The sequence below is a fragment of the Tympanuchus pallidicinctus genome, unplaced genomic scaffold (genome assembly GCF_026119805.1).
Source record: "Tympanuchus pallidicinctus isolate F22 unplaced genomic scaffold, pur_lepc_1.0 scaffold22, whole genome shotgun sequence".
Classification (NCBI taxonomy): Eukaryota; Metazoa; Chordata; class Aves; order Galliformes; family Phasianidae; genus Tympanuchus; species Tympanuchus pallidicinctus.
Window position 1 is genome coordinate 27,635,743 of NW_026294739.1, and position 17,188 is coordinate 27,652,930.

The following is a 17,188-nucleotide window of genomic DNA, read 5'->3' on the forward strand; positions in this document are numbered from 1 at the left end:
CCTTTTTGTTACCTTTGGTCAATCAGCTAATTGGGCTTTATGCACACCTGCAGCTCCCCCTTAAAGGACTCACCCACTGTGAAAACTGCTGGGGGTGGTTTCACTACTACCTGCTGCTTGCTGGGGGTACATTTTTTTAGCCAGCCAGTAATCAACGCGCTCCATAATCTTGATTATTTATACCAATTAATAAGACACAGTCTCCCATTCTTCTAAGTGCACGCCTTGGCACAGCGAGGACTACTCTGCATTCAGCAGTGTGCATCATTTCCGGCAGCCCGGCTCCAGGAATAGAAAACCAAGGAAAGCAAGGCAGCCAGATAAACAGATCTCTGGGATACCTGGAAACCCTGGAGATACTGCAGCTATTGTCCCTTTACACCTAAGCTCCTTTGAGGCATTCTGATGATGCCAAATGTAGATTAAAATCAAGAATTAATGGGCTTCTTGGAAGTAAGGATAAATCACAGAATTATGCTCATACGCAAGCAGCCCGGAGACTAAATCCTGCAAAGGACATTTTTGCCTACACAGAGCACCAGCCCATCCAACACAGCACCCCGTGGTGACGGCATTACATTTGTTCATCGCTCGGTGACACATTCCACTGAACACTCTTAGCTGCGTCCTTTAAAAGTTCTGTAGCGCTTTATAGGTCTGATGCTGCTTCTACCATTTGCAGTCATTTGCAACAGAGAAATCTAAATGCAAACTTCCTCCCAGCCTTATCACAGCATTTTACGTGTGGTGCAGGAACTAAAATAGTCAGCCCTCGTTCAAAAGGTGTTATTGCAAAACACAAAGAGTGTTAGGAGTACAGTTTCAACCAAGCAGATACCTGCTGAAGGTTGCAAACTAGAGGAACATCTCTGCATCCTACTAACCTCCTGCACACAGAGCCAGGCAGTGAAGTTCTTCCAACCCAAAGGAGCTAGGCCCACAAGAAAATAATCCCCATCATCCACCATCCATCAAGGCATCCTTATTGCAGGCAATATTCCTTTTTGAGAAAGCAGAAAAGCCAAACTGAGGAAGACAGATGCAGGCCTGAGCTCTATAAACCCAGATTTCATTTCCTATCATTCCCCTCCCCCAGGAGCTCAGGGGTGTTTAGATTCTGGGCTGTGGTTTAAGTCCATCTGTGTTCCTCAAGTATAAACATCTTCATTGAAACCAGACTCATCCTGCACAGCCATTCATTTAGTGAGCTCATCTGTGAGAGACACGGACTGGCACATTTCTATGACAACCAAAAAAACTTAAAAAAGAACCAGCTTGGCACAAACCAAACAGCTTTTTACAGCCTCTCCATTGTTCCCAAGGCTTCTCTCTCCTTCTCTAGCATCTCTAGTCATCCCGGCTGCACTGCCCAGAACATCGGCTTACCACCAAAGGCTCCTCTCTGCACAGAGGAGACCTTTTCTAAGACCCCAAATGAAGGGAGGACTGCTCTCAAAAAGGAAAACAAAACACAACATAAGAGAACCAAAAGGAATATTATCCTAATTCTTGTCTGAAGAAAGCATACACATCCACCCTGAAGAGACACTTCAGGGTAACCAAGCCATAAGAGAATGAACCAACCAAGTCTGAAAAAAAAAAAAATAATAATAATAAAATCCTTTCTTCAAAACCGAATCCAAACAACTTTTTGTTTGTGTTTAAAAGCTTTGCTGTGGATTAACTACTGATAAGGAACTGCAGAAGTACTGTTTTCTCGCCATCAAGAACAACAAAAACTCAAAACCAAATGCCCACTCTTGAAAACCGCCGTTCTTTCATTTGCTGGATCTCAATCTGGTGTTTTTGTTTTTACGCTAAAGCGCCCTAATTTGGGAAAGAGAAAAAAAAAAAAAAGGCCCAGGAAGGTTATTTCAGCACAGGCAGTTGAGGCCAATGGTTTATCCTCCTTCTGAGGAAACTCAGATTAAAATCACCAGAGAAAAATGAGAGCGTTACGTGAAATAAGCATTTCGTATCCTGATACACAAATGATACAAAATTACGCCAAATTTTCAGTGAAGATACTTCAGCTCAAAAAAAAATGCAGTTTCTTAAAGCACCGAATATTTGTAAGTCTACTCATTCAAGCAATTCAGCATCAGAAATATAGGGCAGCTCTTTCTCTGACAGTCGATGCAGAGTTCACACTGGACTTGTGTCCATCCTCTCAAATCAGCTCACACAATGCATTAATTAGAAGTAGTTACGATTGTTTTTACTAGTAGGGTATGGATGCCAAATCACTCTCAGTGATTCCCCACAAAGAGAAGGATGCTATGACTAAAAACAGAACGGACTCCCAGGATCTCGATGTGCCAAGCCACAAATAATGCCAGAAAAATAGTTTTATTTCTTTCAACTCCCATTCTGTCCACCTTCGTTTTTCTAGACCTGCTCTTAACGCTGGCTTTGCTGCACTTGGGAGCTCACCGGACCATCCACTAAGCCTCTTTGTGTTCACAATGTGCCACGTGACCACAGAAATAATAAATCACAGGAATAAAGAGGGGTTTTTGAAACTCGCAGAAACCTCAAGCACAACTTTGTCTGCAACGGTCAGCTTTCTGCTCCTGGCATCATTAAGTATTTCCCAGTCACACACAGACCACAGCCATCATTTCTGTGATCTCTGTCTTGACAATGTTTTGACTTCATCTTTTACTCACAAGTCATTCTGTTTAATTTGCTTCAGATATTTTTCCACACACAATTCAGAGCAGTGATACACTGCCAGGGAAAGTACTGAAATGTTCCCAAAGGCATAGACGAAGGAAAACTCATTTATTAGTGGATCTGAAAGGTACTCTTCATTACTTAAGCAGCATGCCACAAACAAAGAATGTAGCTAGGGCATTACAGCTGTTCCTGGTAAGCGCAGCGTTGAGCCACACACCAAAACCATCGTGAGCTCCTGGTGGAATTAGACGCTAGCAAGCCAGAGGGTGTCCGAGTCCAGCCCTAAGGTCCTGGTTCTCCCACTGCCTTAAAGCACAGAGCTGCCAAAAAAGGCATCTCCTCTCCTCAGCCAGCTCCTCTTAGTCAAAAATCAGATCAACAGTCAAAAGATACATTTGGAAAATTCAATCACCATATGGGAGACTCAGTCTTTGACTCACTTTCTAGTTTTAAAAAAAAAAAGCACAACTTTTTTGACAAGCAGCTATTATAGCGTTCAACTGTGTTCTTTCATGCAATATCTCCCATGTCATTAAACTAATAAAGAGATAAAAACGTCAGGCTGAAGAAGCACCTTAGGAAGCTACATGATTGACTATGGCAAATGCCACGGAACTCATGATAGTCCAGCGCTCACCTGGAATGAGCAACACAGCCAGAACCACAGGCCTTGAGGGACAGCCAGAATTAGGGTACATCCTGAGGACTATCACCCAAGGTAAGGCAGATGTCTGTAAGTGCACCACTTCTCCCTCTCCAGTGTAAATCTGCAAGCACTGGGCTGTACTGTTTGTTTTCTGCTGCCTACACAACACATCAGACCTGCCTGCAAGGAACACGTTACTATCTACAGGAGCGTGCTCCCCGTGATACATATGCTGCTATCCACTCTGGAACAGGCAAGGACCACACAGTATCACATTGCATTTCCAGCTCTCTGTACAGGTATCCTGTGCCACATAGGCTCACACAAACGTAGAGGTATGTCATTTGTGAGACCAGTGTAATTGCTGCAGATGGTTATCAGCTATAAACAGGAAGCACCCATCCTTCTGATGCTTGCCACTGAAGCAACCAGCAGCAAACAGTTCCCTCCTCATCTCCACTGCTCACTTCTGTGCACTCAGAAATGCATGTCTTCATGCTGCTGCCTCTGCCCCTAGCTGGCAGCACAGCAAGAAACACTCAGGATGCACAGAGACAGGTTCAGCATTGAACAACTTGTCACACAATCTATAGAACTTCTTTTCACATAGGTTAAGACTTACACTAAGCCATTTCTACCTATATGGATGAGGAAATGAAGTGATGTGACATTAAGCAACTCGTGAATCTCTTCAATTAATGTGTTATGCATAACGGAGACTTCCAGGGAATTATGGCCCTGCAACCATGGCAGTGCCTCATTCTCACCACCATTTCCCTGAGAATGAGTCACTTCAATTCCCATATTCTTGCTGTGGGCAGAGAGCAAAGGACTCTCCCCAGTCTTCGTTAGCCAGGCAATGGCTGGAATCAAAGGCTGAAACTACTTGCACACAGCATTAAGTAGGGCTACTTTATTTTCTGCAACTATTTGAGCACACTTATCTCCAACTCTCCACTCCTCATGTTGATTTGGGCTTACGCAGCAGGAGATAACGCTCCCATCCCACCTTCTTCAGGGAGCAACTGAAGAGCGTGCCGTCCTTCGCATGGGAGTACGGCAAAGAGAACAACAAACAGTACTGAGATAACCTGCAGCTCCTGAATGGCAGGAGGCCTGCAAGCAGCACACCCCCAGCACTCAGCTGCATTTCAAACCAGCAGCAAAGCTGTCCTGGCCCAGGGTTAGAGCACAGAACGAATCCTAAGACAAAGCAGAAACAGAACAGCAAAAGCTGAAGAAGACAACATCACCATTCGCCCTGGGACCCCAGTCAAACTCAGCACCATCCTGCAGTGAGACCCTGGGCATTGCTGCTGTTTCCGAACACGTCAGTCCTTTCCAGAAAGTCAGGGAGAAATGGAAAAAGGGAGGAAGAGAGCTTTGAGGTACGCAATATGTATCGTACTGATCAGTCACACAAAAGAGAACATCAGCTACTCACAGGTCAGTGCTCTCCCACGCAACTCAACTCCTCATTGCAATGCTATGCCAGTTTAAGACAGGCCTCTTCTGAACTGCTCTAGGGGTCACAGAGGTGGTCTGTCACCACTTTCATACACTCAGGGATACCATAATTCTCACCTAGAAGTATTTTTGCCAGATGAGGAAGAAAATCTGTGTTACAACTTGAAGAAAGTCTTTGCTGAATACAGCTTGTAGTCTGTGCATGTGATCTGCAAACTAGAATCACTGGAATTTTAGGCCAGGAGGGTGTCACTGACTAATGAGGATTCTCCCTTCCCTCTGGAGTGTAGGTTTATAGAGGAAAAAGATCATGTTCTCCAGGCAAGTTTACACAAAATGATTCATCTCTAGCCAGCTGCAGTCAAGACATCTGCTTGCTTTCACTTCACTGCAGGGAGATTCTCCCCCCTCATTTCCAAAGGAGGCCAAGATTATATCCAATCAGAAAAAAAAACTTCAACAATTTCAAAAATGAAGGCAGGTAAGCAACAGAGGCCCCGGACGCACCTCTGCCCTGCTTAAAGCATGAAGCACACAGTGAATAACTGTGCTGATGAAGTGCTATTTCATCAACAGCCTATTCACTTCCATGCCAAGACATCACCTCTACAGCCTGTGGCTCGCATGCAGCTCTGCCTAAGTACATGAAGGTATTTCTTTGTTTTGAGAATCCCTCGCACATTCCACATGGGATCATGCAGACGGTCCTCATGTGGTCAAATAAAGTTTGTGAACCCATGCCTTTATAGCTTTTCCATATTAATCTGCACTCTGGGCATATATCCAATTAAAGCCACATGTATGGATCACTAGGTTACTAACTGGCTCGCATGCTTGGGGGGAGGGGAAATAACAAGCTCATGACTGCACAATTTAACACTGCCTGTGCTTTCGCTTTTACATGCACGAGTCTTTCTTAATCTGGTCTTACCATTAATAAAGAGTAATAACATTTGCTGAAGAAAAGCTCAGGCCCCTGTGTGCTGGAACACAGTAGCTAATGCTGAATGCATCTACATTAACGCTAACTCCAATGCAAAGACAAGGTCTTTTCACAAACACTACAAAAACAGGAAGCAAAGGGGAAAACTTTGCAGTGTTTGGAAACAGCAGAGCATTGTTTGTTCAGGATTTTCTTACCAACGCAAAAAAAAATCTGGCAACGTGAAATCTGAGCACAGCAAGAGCCTCAGAGCAGATACAAGGATCTCAAGACAGCAGCTCTCCCAGGATCTGCAGGTACACACTGTACAGGCAGGAAGATGCACAGGGTGCTTTATTTTTCCTATTTCTGCTAAGAAAGCCTGACAAGTAAAGAGACACAACCTCCCAAATGCTTGACGTTAAAGCTAGATAATGTAACACAACATTGCATCTTTATCTCAGTCGGAGCGAGCACGATAAGTGAAGAGGCACTAGGAAATGCATAATCCACTACATTTAAGCACTTCCATCATTTTTCAGCAGCATTCAGAAGAGCTGGCAGACAGCAGGGGCCTTGCAGCTGCAGGCTGTGCAGCAGGGGAAGAAGTTGGGCTACTGACTTCAGCCCTGCGCTATGAATCACCACCACCACGGCCGGGCAAAGGTGCAGGCAGCCACCACCTCAGAGACTTCTCAGTGGGACCACACAGATCCCAGACCTACTTCAAGCCACTTCACATCGACCTTTCCTTGCACTCTCTGCCACCTTCAACCCACTTGGATATACCAAATGTACAGGCAGTACACAAGAGCTAGCACTGCCCAAGTCCCAGCTCCACCCGGGCATTAAACCCACCAACCAAGGCATTAAACCCACCAACCCAGGCATTAAACCCACCAACCTAGGCCTTGTCCTAGAAACAGCTTGGGTTCAAACCAACAGAGCATGGCCCTACTCAGGAGCGCGCCAGGGAGGGCTCGGTGCTTTCCCATGTCTTCCGTCTCCGTGAGCAAGCAGCTTCATACATGGTCAGCTCCCACGGCAGATTTGATTTCCCCAGATTTAAAGTACATTAGTCAATCCAAGTCACTGGGGACATTCGAAATAACTTGCAATAAATCAGTCGAGATTAATTTCAAGAGAGGCAGTGACGTAGCACTGAGAGAAGCATACGTTAGCGTTAGAACAGAGGACATTAGGAATATTTCTAAATGCCAGCAACTTTTTCTCCATAAACGTGTGACAAGAAGGCATTATGGTCTTCAGACAAACACCAGGTTCCAAAGGAAAAGCGGTTACCTAGAAGGGGTATGTCAATATTTAATACCAAAGTGCATGTCTGGTCCTGCACACTGCTCCTCATTTCAAGCTTTTCCAGCTTTATTTCCTGCTTCAATCACTGCAATCACAAAAGACGAATTATCTGACCTTAGAAAATGTGTTTTCAGTCAGACGAGACATGCTGACTGTGTCCGTACTTTCACCTTCAGTAACAAAGTTCTGTGCCAGCACAAGTTTTATGCTTTTTTCAATGTCCACATCATTTTGCTGCAAAGTAGAAGTGATTTTCAGCGCCAGAGCTCCACTCAAGCCTCTTGTGCCTTGCAAGAGGATAAAGAGCCCGTTCCTCACCCATGGATGTCAGAGGCTCTTTCACTAAAAATGTTAAAACTTTCCTCAAAAGTCACTCAGTAGCGGTGATGAAAAAGATGGACCTAAGATAACAACAAAGAGCTGAAAGAAGAACTAAACAAAGTAATGACCAGCGATTTGCTCTTTTGTAACGTCTTTCATCAGTGCTCCTCAGTTCCATACACTGGGAAGGAAAATATTCTGCTTGTGTTTTGAAACAGAAAGGACTAGGAATTGTACACGGAGCCCTCAGTACACAGCTGGAGCTGCACATCCTTTTTGTAAGAAGGATGTGAAGAAACACCAGTCCTCCTGCACTAAAAACAAAAAAGAAGAGCTTTAGCTCCTTTTCCAATGCTATACTCGTTCCACCACAACATCTTCATTAAACGTAGCAGTTTACAGCAACTGTATGGATTCTCTTCTGCTTTAAACAATGACATAATTATGTCTGCAACGTGATGTTTCTTTCTCTTTCCCCAGACATACAAATAGCCCTCCCTGGTCTATGTTGTTCTCAGATAAGGTACACGGTACTTGGTACATCTTCCAAAAGCCATCAACAGTCAGTTTGTACCCAAAATACAGATATTTGGCTGCTAAGCAGCACAGCAAAGACAATGGTGGATCTCATTCAATAAAGTCCATCGAAGCAGATGGAAATCTCCTATGCTGCAAAAGTAAATGCTGCTGTTCTTGTAAGTTAGTTCCCTCCTCCCACTGTCTCCCAGAGTTGGGGCACTGAAGGAATGCTCAGATAGCAGAACGCCACTGGGGCAGATGGAGCATCCTAGAGAGCCCCACACAGCTCTCCATCACCAACATCCAATGCCCGGTTTGGCATCATAACAACCAGGGCAAAGAAACCTTTCCTTGTCCAACAGTCTCTCCAGGCTGCCAGGAACAACTCAATGTTCAGATTTCCAACTGGAGTAACAGATCCCAGCTCCAGGGGAAAAGCCTACAGACTTGCATCAGTTTGCACCATCTGAGCCCATTGCAGAGACCCAGTAGGTAAGAGGCCACACAACTTTCCACTCTCAGTTTCCTATCTGTTGACAGCTCATAGCACAGTAGAGGGAAACATGTTTTGAGATGCCTCTGCAATCATATTCTTCTCAAACAGTTCCCAAATTTAAGATCTCGACCTGAGGATGCCTGTGCATTAAATGCATGAGGGCAAACTGCTGATCATTTTTCAAAAACAGACCACAACACTGATTCTATGGAAACTTCGCAATGTGAGTGCAGTCAAGGTTTCCCTGACTTACTCTTTACTCTTCTGACATCAACCTTAACATCCCCTAAAGTAGAAGTACAGTGGTAGATTGCCAGAAGAGACTACTACAATAATGCACTAAGCATACATGCAGCAAGAACCTTGAACTGATTGCTCCTGGCTCCCCAGGAGGTACTTTCTCTGCAGGAAGACTGAAAGGCACTTAGAAAAGCACAACCCCATGGGCCACGTTTTGGTGCCACTCTCTCACACCTCCACTGATTTTTTATGACATTTACAACCATTCAGAATATGAATGGCTATCAACATCAGAAGAGACAACGTGACCTGGTGGCCAAAGACTCTTCATTTCTGTTCCAACCCCACTCGATTCATCGTAAGCGTTACGGCAGGTCAAAGCTAGCAGGAGATGCCACGGGTTCCTGGAGTCCCACCTAGGATGCTGCAGGGGCAACCACAGGTGTACCTCTCTCAAGGAGCTGCAGGTGAAGCGTGAATCAATAGCAGCAGACATGTCTGAGAAGTGTGGACTTTGACTCTTTGTTTTCCCCAAAACACTGACCAGAATGCCTTTGGAGACAATTCGATCACAGCAAAGTCAAAATCCAAGGATTTGCAGAATTGAAGCATTACACTACATTCAAAAATCATATATTCTGATTGTTTCAAGGGCCAAAAACAATCTTTACTTTTTATTTTTCTTGTTCACAGAAGGTCAAACATTCACATTTTGGGGAAATAAAACTTAGACACTCTTAGTATTTTGATTGAAAATTTGGATTTCACTGGGCAATTGCCACAGAAGTGCTTTGTTTTAAAAAATAATAATAATAATAACATTTTCTACTTCACTGTTAATAATGCCTATGCCTGAAAAGGGATAACAAAGTCATTCTAGTCTTACTTTAGGTGTTTGCACAGATAAAGCAAGAACACAGCCTGCTCACAGTACACACTAACTGTGTTAAAGCAGCAAACAGAAACCTTTGTGGTGCAACAGAACCCCACTACAACAGGAACCAGACTGGCAGGAGACACCTGGTGACCCCAAAAGCTTATATTTAAATAGCCAAAACAGACACAGGCTGGGAGGAAAGGAACTCTGTCTTCCAAAACACAGCAAAATCACAGTTTCAATGCTGAGAAAATTCTGTTCCCTATCATTCTAAATGTACTGTTGGAAACACACCATGGGTACCTTCCAGCGGTTTAGGAAAACAAAAGTTTTGTTTTTAAAACCATCCTGCACATGCATTTAGCTAATTTATATGCTTATAAACAAATAAAGTATGAGATGACTTCTTTGTTTGCAAAATTCTTGCCTTATATTTGGGTTGACATCACCAGAAATCTGATCCAGAAAAGACACATTCCTATTCGTACAGACATACCCTTCAAAAATGAGTTTAACTGATTGATAAGAGAAAAAAACGTTTCTTATTATACCTTGCAGACACAACCTAAAGGCTTAAAAATATATGTATGAATTATGGATTCTCAAAAAACAGAAAAGAATTACATTCACCTTTCTTCAGGCAATGTTTATTGCACCACAACCCTACTGGATAATTAAATGCTAATACAATGAAGCAGATTCCATGTGTTTTTTTTCCCCTCCAGCTTCGCAGGATATGAAGGTCCAAAATAAATCTTTGGCCTACCACACCTTGAAGGATGTGTTCAGTACTGTCCTTACCAGGGCTATTAGATTGTAGTGAGCAGTCCTCATGTCCTCAGCCACATCTTTTTCCCCTAGAAGGGAGTCACGTTACTGACTTCCCTCCAAGATAGTGTTGATGGCATGAAATGGGTCAGACAGCAGCAGTTTCCATATGCTTCTATCTCACAAGGGTATTTCCAGTAAGCCTGTCTCCCACAGAAGAGCCATCCACCCAAGTGCAGGTTGCTCAGCATCTACAGTCCATCAGCCGAAGAACTGGGCTCCATGTTGTAGAGCTGCACTGGCGCAGACACCCAATGCGACAGCCCCACGTGGGCCTCATGAAGCCCCTCATGCTGCTTGGACCCTACATCCTACTACAGATGCCACGAGCAGTGAGTGGTAATCCTCCTTCTCACATTACCCAACCAAAGCCAACAGAGCAAGTCAAGAATGTACATCACTGAGCATACTTCCAGTTCACATCTGAGTCACTGCAACCTGACGAGCTTCTTAAGTTCCATTAAAAACAGGTATGTGTCTAGTAGACACATTGAACTCCACTCTTCAATCTGCCACCTGGCATCTCATCTGCTTTTGCATTTCACACTCCATGGCTCTGTCCCATCAGTCATGCAACAGCCCAAGGGCAAAGTCAGGAAATGACTGTAAGTATGGGAAAGCACTATTAACTGCAGGTGTCCCCAGGCTTTGAACTAGGAACCCCTTTCCCAAAAGTGGAGGGTATTTTTAAATTCCCCTAGTTTTTAAGCCCATGAAGTGAAGGCCTTTTAGTTTAGCATCTGGTTCTGACTTCATGTTTTTCTCTGCAACCACAAGAGCTCAACTTCACTCACCACTGACGTGCCTGGTTATAATGTATGCTTTTCAATTGTCTTTTCCTTTTCCTGGTATTGCCCCTGCATTCTTCAATATTGTGCAAAACAGGAAAATTTTACGCAATGATTTAATAATACATTGTTTTTGGCAGCAACTCCAGCCTGCCATGCTTCCCTCTCTTCTTCCTCAGCAGTTTGGTGGAAGTCTGCACTGAAACAGATCGGTTCCCCAGCCCAGTTGAAAAAGAAAAAAAAGACAAGAAAATCTGCAAAAAAGTTCCAATAGAGCAAGTGTTCTCCAACCCAGTTCACACAGGTTTTCTCAACATGACCCCAAGGAAAGGTTATTTTACTGAGGGCATACATGTGCACTAGTGCTCCATATGGGTTATACACACTAAGGTATTAATCGCCTTCTGATATGCAAATGTTTATGGAACTAAACACACATACCTATAAACACATGCAGACCCAGGACAAAACCAATGCAACTAGCAGTGCTCAAAACACTAACAAGCCACAGCCTACCCATGCAACCCACAATCTAATTACCTCTAAAGGATCCAAAATGCTTCAACTATTTGAGGTAGATCATGTCTTCCATAAATCCTATGTGGGGAGTGAAGCAAATCCTATCCATCCAGTTATGCTTACTAACACAGAAGACACAAGGAAATGAGAGAAACCATTTTATTGTACCACGTTAAAACTCACCTGTTATTTAGGAAACTCAAATGTATAAATAAACGATGTACAATAACTAAACAGTTCCAAGAATCACTCCTCCCTGTGTACTAAGCCTGCCATCTTCTTCCTCCAAAAACCTCTCTCAACATACACAGTTCTACCAATGCTTTTGATGGAGACCAATGCTTCAGCCTCTGTACCAGCACAAACCTGAGTCTGTCACTTGGGAGGTTGGTACAGACCAGGTGCTTGGCTGAGCCTAGGACCTCTGATAAACTACATGTTCTTTTTGTGCTTTGCACATCCTTTCCTAGAAGGACTGCACCCAGGCTCTGATGGTCCCTCAGGCTCTTTCCACCTCTAGCCACCAGAAAACAAACAAGGCTGATCTCACCGCCCAACCGCCCCACAGAGGATGCTGAGCTCTGCCAGTCCCTGCAGATGCAGGATGAGGTCCCCAGTGAGAACCAGAGCAGCTCCTGCAGGGCACCGTTGCCCCACACGGTGCTGAGCACCGCATCTTTGCTCCCCAGCCATAAAGAAAAGTGAGGCAGAAGTATTCTTGAGTATCCCTTCTACTTATGCTCCTAAACACCTAAAATTTCCTGGCTGTGTATTAACACTAACAGCCTCAAGAGCTCTCACTCTATCGATGAATGTAGCTTCTGTTTTCATATTTTATACAAGTTCTGTAACATATTAACGCATACCTTAACACTACTGACATGTAAATACGCTTTTTAACCACTGTAGGAACTACATATTCAAAGGTGTGTTTGACAGGCACTAAACAACTTTGAAGAAATACCATTTTAGGTTTCCTTATGCCTATCTGAGGACTGAGTAAAGTGAGTTTCTCACAGCAGAGTAAGACCCCATTAAATCACCAAGAGAAATGTGGGGTTTGGTAATGCAGCCACATGCCTGCCTTTACCACACAGATTCTCGCTTTCAGCAGCACAGATAACAGGGAGCAACTTGTCCTCAATATGCAGAGAATTCTGAATGATCCCTGTGGCATGCAAATGAAAAGATTCAGTGCTTTTCCTGATAAGCCTGGAGAAAATACCTGATCAATGGCAACAGGGTAAATCTCAATGGGCAGAAACACATCGACCCCAACCTACAGCTACCACTTGTTGTTGAATGCAAACAATCACCACCGGTATGAAACAATGCTAAATATTATCTCAGAACGTAAATTAACATTCCATTGCTATGCCGGATTGCAAAGAAGTTGCTTCGTTATTTATGCACTCATATTTGCTTCGTGCATAATGATGGCAGGCCCATCAGGCTCATTTTAAGTCACATTCTTAGAGCCTCATCGATAGCTCATGACTAAGGCCAGCATTTGGTTTACTGAACACAAGTTTACTTCTTTTATTATTCCTCTAGCTAATTCATTATCATTCTGTTTTCAGCCTGGATAATGGTATGACATTCCCTTTCCAGGAAAGACTTAGAAGAATTCTCCTTATAAGATTGTTTTGAAACTTCAGAGTTCTGCATAATGCTTCCCACTTGAGCTAATTGTTTTTCAAGGGAAATTTGATTTTAAAAAGCGTGTTTTCCTAACTAATGGGAACCTGCACTAAAGTAAACAATGAGTCTGGCCTGATAGGAATTTTTGCTCTATCTTTATAACAGAAGGAAGGAAAGCCATGTAACAGCAGGCTGAAACACATGCAGCAGCAAAATCGTTGAATTTTAAAAAACAATTAGAAGACAATTTTCTACTCCACTTCTCCTATTTGAAACAGATCATCCTGCCCTGCCTCATTTAATATTAATTGTGTATGTTCTTTTCTCTAGAAGAAAACATTAAATGCAGCTCCCTAACTCACGTTTTCGAGTCAAGTACATTTCCCATTAGCTATCGTGTCAATAAACCATTGTTCTCATAGATCATCTCTGCCCTGGAAATAATGTAAGAGGCACTCCAACCTTTTCAGGTTTGCCACCAGCTTTGAACATAACACTGAACTTACCTGCCAGGGGCGAACCTGGAAATCTGAAATGAGCATGAAAAGCCAAAGTTTCCTCCTCCTTGAGGGAAATTAATGAGTAACTTCATGGTTTTAATTATGTCTTATCTTCCCAGATGGGAATTAGAGAGGTCATCCCTAGCCAGCAGAAGTGAATTGCTTATTTATTCCTTCCTCATCTGCTGCACGTACATACACACCGCAGGGCCTCCTGCCAATCCAGAACCTTAAAACCCACTGTCCTCAACACCTTGCCCTGCTGGGGCAAGAAAAAGCAGAAGAGAGGCATGAAAGGGACAGGGCAGAAGGACGTCAGAAGTTCAGGTTCACCTGCCACCTTTAAACTACTGAACAGTAAATTGTAACATCGCTGCTGAAGATAGCAGTAGTTTGTTCTTCAACAACAACAACAGCAGAAGTCACAGAAGGAATATTAAATTGGATTTTATTCCTTTGTTTTTATTATCGTTGCCCTTCAAGCTGCGCAAGGACAGATCTTTGTGAAAAAAAAAATTAGCAAGGGCAACACTTTGGGGTTTGGGAAATGTTTATAAAATAAACGTTATTCCTCCCATGGAGAAGAAAGTCAGATTCATCCCTAAGCAAGCATATAAAGTTTGTAAGTATCAAAATTTCCTGCTGGGCCTTTGGCATTAAATTTAAAAAATAAAATAAAATAAAACAAAGCAATGTAGATTTGTTTTTACCTACACTGAGAAATATCCTAACCAGTGTAGGAATGAAAGCCTGGGCAGGATGGAAGGCTACTGGTGAAACTGCATTGCGTTTTAGTAACCGGTTCTTTGAGAAATGAGAAACCCAAAGGAAAGGATGTAAATCACATCAAGCACCATCACCTCCACTGTGGAACTCCACAAGCTCATCTGTTTCCATGTAACTGAGCCCCCTAACAATTCAGAACTCCGCTGTCAGTACTGCTCTTAGATGAGCATCGGCTTATTTCAGTTGAAAGACACTTGTGATAATGTCAGAAAAAACATTTCGTAAAGAAAATTCATTTTTCCTCTCTACGCTTTGCTAAAATGTGATGCCCCAAACACTTGTTCCACTGCATTCTTGCGTGGAGCTTCCTTTAAAGAATGCTATTCTATCAGGCACAAAACACATCACTGCTGAATCGAGGCCAGGAAGCAGCCATCTCTTGCAAAAAAGCTGTAGGTAGGGTCTCAGTATTCATGTTGAGATGTGGGAACATACTGTGTAGACCAGAAAAAGCTGCAGAACAACCCATACACACACCAGCTCCTGCTCCACAGCCCCCAAACTAACTTGTAGGAGTCTGCGTGGAGAAGACCTCCATTCAAACACACATTTCAGGTGACACTGAAAAGGACAGAAAACGCCTGGAATCACCCAGTCACCCATCCACCATTCTCACAGACACCATCTCCCAGATCTGGATTTAGGTGTCATCACCACTTTAGCTTTCAAATGCAAAACAAAGTGATGTTATTTTCCTGTTCAATTTTATTCATGTTATAGAGAATGCAGTAAAACTCGTCGTGCCAGAGGATTTGCAGAGAGACGATGTGAAGATTAATTAGCAGCTGCTCATAAAGCACCCTGGCTATGGAAAGCCCTATGTGTAAAAATGACCTTGCTATCATAGCTGCTGAGCACTCCCAGTGCTCACCGTCAATGGAAGGGATGGATATTTTTCCTCAGCCTTCTAAAACCAAATCAATTGCATCTCGATATCTACCAACGGCTCCAGGAGGTTCTGGCCTTGTGCCCGTCCCCCATTTCCGCAGGGGGACCACATGTTTTGGTTAAGTCACATCTTTTCATCTTCAAAAAAGAGGAAGATGGAGATAACGTGGAACCAAGACACCTGCTGAGCGCACCGTGTACACGTTCAGGTAACAAATGAACAAATCACACCCCAGTCCTCCAGTTACTTCCTACAAAAAACAGACAGCATTTCAAATATCAAAGCATAGATATCCCTGTGAACCACAGCACTTACTCAGACCCAGCACTGGAAAAAAAATTGATAAGGCATAATACCAAGCACTGAGAGCCCTGCTCAACAAAATGGAGCCTGAAAAGGTACATGCAATGCTTTGCTATCTATTTGCTCCTTCTGTGCCTACAACAGTTAGGAATGCCATCGCATTAATTAAAGCACCACCCTGCAGGACTTGAGAAATCTTTTGGGGGATGATTTCTTGGGTGGCAGCTCTGCCAGCGAGCAGAGCTTGGCGTCTCCTGTACGAACACAACTTCATGCCTGAGTATTGCTACACCACAGAGATTTGTGCTGGAGCACCATAACACTTCTTCACCAACATCCTTCTGTGCTCAGACAACCACCAGCTGGGGATGCTGCTGGGAAATCACCTTATCCCCATCACATCCAACTTCCCTCTGTGCTGACGGAATCTCCTTAAAACAAGGAACTGCAAAAAAAAAAAACAAACTACTCATGCCCACATCCTTTGGGGCCTTCCCCCTGCAACACTCACCCAAGGCTTCCTTCTCCTTCACACAGCACTTCCACCGAGCAAAGAACCACATTCCCTTGCAAACACCCTCATCAGTGCAGGCGGTACGGAGGTGTCAGTGTGGCACGAGGAGTGTCGTGAGAACAGGCAGCTGGCCTACCTGAGGGTATGGCACGGCGGGACACCTGTCTGCAGGGCCGTGCAGGATAGATGGATATTTGTAGGGTGATGAAGGAGGGACGTTTATTTGCATGGAGGTGCAGGAGGATATGTATCAGTAGGGTGATGCAGAAGGAACATCTATTTGAAGTGCAATGCAGGAGGGGAAGCGTATGTGCAGGATGATGCAGAAGGAACACGCGTTTACAGAGCGATGCAGAAGGAATCTGTATTTGCAAAGCAATGCAAAAAGGATGTGTAATTTGCAGGGCGATGCAGAAGGGACAAGCGTTTGCAGAATGTGTGATTCTGTGATTCTGAGAGATGCAGGGATTGCTCATTGACGTGAAAAAATCCAACCTCTAGATGAAGCCCATCTCCATTCACCCTCCCTGGGAACCCACACAAAAGCCAATGCACACTGATATCATGAGTGTCCTATAGGAAGGCCAGAAGGAAATCATTGAGAAAAAATGAAGCATTCACATGTGATGAAAAAAAAAAAAAAAAAAAAAAAGGAAAAAGATAAATAAAAAGGGAGGAGGGGGGCACGACGGCAGCGTCGCCCGGTCAGAAGCCGCGTAAAGCAGCGCGCTGCGCCCAGGGCCGTCAGCCCGAATCGGGGGGCTCCGATCCCCACCGACGCGGAGCCGCACGCGGAGCTCTGGAGCGCGCTCCCGCGCCGCGCCCGCGCGCCGCCCTGGGCCCATTGATCGCCGGGGGGCGCGGGGGGCGCGGCGAAGCCCGAATTAACGACCGAAGAGCGGCGCGGTGCCACGACCTCGCGATTTCACCCCCAAA

At 44.2% G+C, this 17,188-nt stretch overlaps 1 protein-coding gene across 1 annotated transcript in view; it reads right to left on the bottom strand.

Annotated features, from left to right (window-relative positions):
* CMIP (c-Maf inducing protein) overlaps positions 1–17,188 on the bottom strand; it is a 123,271-nt gene that overhangs the window by 105,137 nt on the left and 946 nt on the right. The window lies entirely within an intron of this gene.